The sequence below is a fragment of the Triticum dicoccoides genome, chromosome 6B, assembly GCF_002162155.2.
Source record: "Triticum dicoccoides isolate Atlit2015 ecotype Zavitan chromosome 6B, WEW_v2.0, whole genome shotgun sequence".
In the NCBI taxonomy this organism is placed as follows: Eukaryota; Viridiplantae; Streptophyta; class Magnoliopsida; order Poales; family Poaceae; genus Triticum; species Triticum dicoccoides.
The window spans coordinates 160,697,078-160,701,785 of NC_041391.1; positions in this window are offsets into that span (position 1 = coordinate 160,697,078).

Genomic DNA, 4,708 nt, shown 5'->3' on the forward strand with positions numbered 1-4,708 from the left:
TGTTTGGTACAGGGAACCGCCTGTGACCAGGCCGTCGTCCCCCGTGCTCTAGCGATGTCAGCTTCCTACGACCGCGCCTCTACTCCCTGCATAACAAGTACACTGCGCCTGGCAGGCTCATGTCCGACGCCCTGCCATGGGAATGACCCGGGGGAGCGAGCTTCACCTGCGGCAGCGGCCACAACGGCAACGCCTTCACTTGGTGCTTCTACCTCGGACGGCCATGCCGGTGAGCTCCTCCAAACCTCGCGCCTCCCATGCTCGTATCTACCTCCTCTCTGTACCGCGCATAGGCCACTGACGCTAGGTGCACATGTATGTGTCGTGTGCACCTGGGCTCTGTCTACCTCGCAACCTCATGCATATTCTGATCGCATGCATATGGGCGAGTTTGCAATCGTGATGGAGGATGTAATGCATGAACTAATATGTCACAGATTTCATATGGGTGAGTTTGCATTTGCTTGGTGAAAATGCGCCTTTGAGTGCAATGAATTTTGCCTTATATGTATTCTTGTTGTATGGCACAATAAACTTTTATTGTAACTTCTATTGATCCTTGACAATTGCAAAATATTGTAACTTCTACCGATCCTTGACAATTGCAAAATATTTCGTCTCGAAGAACCTTGATATATTTCATGTTAGCACAAAGTTATTGTTGGAAGCTACCTTAATCCGATAAATGACATCCCTTATTTGGTTATTGTTGTTGGACAATTTTCCTTATTTAGTTAGGATGCTCATGCTTACACTTAGCGGCATCAAAGATTTTTTAGTTCAGATTATAATCTATCACATTGTGTCATGTTATGACTACTAATCCATGTGGTGAATGGTGGCATCTTTTTACCATTCATGTATTATGCTCTGTCATACGCATACCTCCATTTATGAAATTTTACCACACTTCTATAATTGTTGCAGATTATGTAGTTTACAATCTTAATTCATTTCATTAACGATTTGCCAAAGTTCTCATCATTATGAGGATATCCATTTTTGTGTACTTCATTTAGCACTCAGAGTGCATATTGCTCCCCACGTTCAGTACTCTGAATGGAACAATATGTGGTTCCAGGCCCGCACATGTCAATTTCCTAATAGAGGTATGATTTGTTTTTCATCATTTCTGTTTCGCAACTCAGTTTTGGTATGCTCTCTCAACCTGACAATAGTTTTCATATGAAGATAGTACTTGAGAATAGATTAGTACAGTGAAGCCTTGGGATGTAGGCCGAGGTCTTCTGGTGGCGCATAAGGATGGCAATGGGCCGGGTTTGGATCGGGTTGAACAATATCAAATCCATATCCATATCCATGAAGACAGTCTTTGCCCGCCCATGAAAAAATTCATGGGTGAAAAATTATGTCCATGTCCAAATCCGATGGATATCCATATCCAATGGATATCCATTGGGTCCTCTCGGGACATATAAATAAGACTTAACACAATATTAACATAAACTCTTCCATTCTTCACCTTGTGGCAGGCTAGGCTTCACATATGGTAAATCAACATCCAGTAACAACCTAAGATCATTTAGTATTTTTCTAATAGATGAGTATGACGAGTCATTTAAGAAGGAGATAAAAATAAGGGAAGGGGTGTTGAAGTATGTTTCGGAGGGGATTGATTGTCAACTAATAAAAGTTATGATGTAATTTCTTATGCATGGTTTAGATAAAAAAAGTGTAAAATTGCCGTGGGAGATGTGAACGTGGGGCAGGGGTAGCAGATTTTTTCCCCATTAAGTCATACTATCGGGTCGGGTTTGGGTATATCCATGGGTACAAGATTATATCCATGCCCTACCCACGAACAATCGGGTCGGGTTGGGGCGCCACCCGTGGACACAAAACCCTATCCAAACCCTATCCATTCGGATCGGATATCCATGGATATCCATGTCCATGGATAAAATTACCATCCTTAGTGGCGCAACTACATACTGCCCGTCGACTCCGGCGGCGGCAGGTCAATTTTTGGCATCTCCAGGACCTTCGTTAGCCTATCCTAGAGGGCAGTCCGTGGTAGATGCGGCGAGAGTGTTCATTGTCAATAAAAAGAGGTATGAGAATAAACTTTGGTCATTAGAAAAAGCTAATTTGCGGTTGGTTGCATACTGTACTTATGATGATGTGGAGTTATTTACCCAAAACCATCACACTTGGGGCTAGGGTAACAACTTGGTACCACATTTGAACCAGGGCACAAAAAACCACTGAAAATGCGCCTAATCTGTAACGCGGAGCACTGATAGTCTGATAAGCTTGCGAAAACAGCGAAACTGACAAGTTGGGCCCACATGTCGGGCTGACGTGGTGACGACTAAAAGCTTTGACCAGCTGATGTGGCAAATGAGATGTGGGCCCCACCTGTCAATGACTAGACGGTCATCTTCTTCCCATATCTTTTCTTTGAGGCATTCCATCGAACATCTTTTGGGCACCATTCATTTTCCTCTCGCTGGAGAGAGTGAGCAGCACTAGCTCGTCCGCCTCTCCATGGAGGGCCGGCGGGGTAGATGTTCTCACGACAGGACAGAAGGAGGCCCGCGGACTCTGCCGGCCATGGCGACGATGGCACGAGGTCACCCGTGGCCAGAGTGAGCTCGCCGTCGACCAACATGAGCAAGAAGTACCCTGTCGGCGGCTTCGGCCGGCGCGGCGCGAGGCGTGCGTGCAAGAGGTCCCATGAGAACGCGACGGGGTGGCCTGACACGCTGGGTCATGGCACCCTGAGAGCGGCTCCGGTGGCCGGACGGTGCAACAAGTCCGGCACGAGCAGCTGCTGGTGACTGAGGCGGCCATCCATGGGCTACGGTGGTTGTCGGTGTCAAAACCGGCGGATCTCGGGTAGGGGGTCCCGATCTGTGCGTCTTAGGCTGATGGTAACAGAAAGCAAGGGACACAATGTTACCCAGGTTCGGGCCCTCTCGATGGAGGTAAAACCCTACTTTCTGCTTGATTAATATTGACGATATGAGTAGTACAAGAGTAGATCTACCACGAGATCGTAGAGGCTAAACCCTAGAAGCTAGCCTATGATGATTATGATTGTGATCGTGATCGGCCTTCTAAGGACCAACCTCTCCGGTTTATATAGACACCGGAGAGGGCTAGGGTTTACATGGAGTCGGTTACAAGGAAGGAAATATATTATCCGGATCGCCAAGCTTGTCTTCCACACAAAGGAGAGTCCTGTCCGGACACGGGACGGAGTCTTGAGTCTTGTATCTTCACGCTCCAATAGTCTGGACGAAGTATAGAGTCCGACTGTCCAGATACCCCCTAATCGAGGACTCCCTTAGTAGCCCCTAAACCAGGCTTCAATGACGATGAGTCCGGCGCGCAGTCTTGTCTTCGGCATTGCAAGGCGGGTTCCATCTCCGAGTACTCCAAAGTAATTATCGAACACTTAGACTGTGTCCGGATCTGCAAGATGATCTTCGCATACCACCGTAGAGAGAATGGTATTTTACAAATGTAATCTGCTGACAGTCTTTTTTAGACAGCATGACATGTCATTACGATCAGGTCATTATTCGAACCGTTTTCCCACAACCAGCCATAGCGCATATTGCGAGGCGGTTTCCTTGACACGTCTTGTCAAAGCAGAGATCGTGTCCCCTTATCACGGGATTCTCATCAATGCGGGTATGGATAACCCAACCGCGCCATCAATCATGGCGCTTGAGAAGTAAGCGATTCTCAACGGGCAAGTGGGGAGGCGCACCGCTTTCGTCGTCTATATAAAGGGATAAGGGTTCCCCATTTTTACCCACGCCTTCTTCCTCATTTGCTCACCCTTGCCTCCTCGAGCTCCAGCGCCCTAGCCCAAGTCTTCTCCACATAGATAAACATGTCTGGAGAAGGAGGCAAGTGGGTGGCCTCCACCGTGAAGGAGAAGCATATCACGAAGCTTCGGGCGGCCGGATACTTGGCCGTAGACGTCATGCACCGGCTACCGGACGCCGGGCAGATCATTCCAACTCCAGAACCTCATGAGAGGGTCATGTTTGTCGCCCACTTCGTCCGTGGACTGGGATTTCCACTTCATCCCTTCGTCCGCGGGCTCATGTTCTACTATGGGCTAGATTTCCATGATCTAGCCCCAAATTTTATCCTCAACATCTCGGTGTTTATCGTCGTGTGCGAGGCCTTCCTCCGCATCAAGGCTCACTTTGGCTTGTGGCTACAAATCTTCTGTGTGAAGCCGAAGATCGTGAGCAGCCAGCAAGCGGAGTGCGGAGGGGCCATGGTGGGCAAGATGCCTAAAGTCACCTGGCTTAGCGGCTCCTTCGTAGAGACCGTGAAAGGGTGGCAATCGGGGTGGTTCTACATCACCGAGCCGCGCGGCGCCAACTGGGCGGCGGCCCCCGAATTCTGATCCGGAACCCCCACGCAGCTTACCTCTTGGGAAAGGAAGGGCATAGCCTGGGGCGAACCTGCAGAGCTGACCGGACTCCAGAACTGCATCAAAAGCATGAAGGACAAGAACATCAAACTTGTCAACGTGGTCCAGGTCATGCTTGTCCGTCGGATCCTTCCGTGAAAAAGACGGGCATTCAATCTGTGGGAGTTCGTCCCGGCCGAACACCAGACGCTTCGAAAGCTCTACGACATGACGCTCAAAGACGCATGGAAGGCGTTGTTCAAGGCCACCGAAGTACCTCCTCCCACATCCGAGGACCGCGAACTTCAT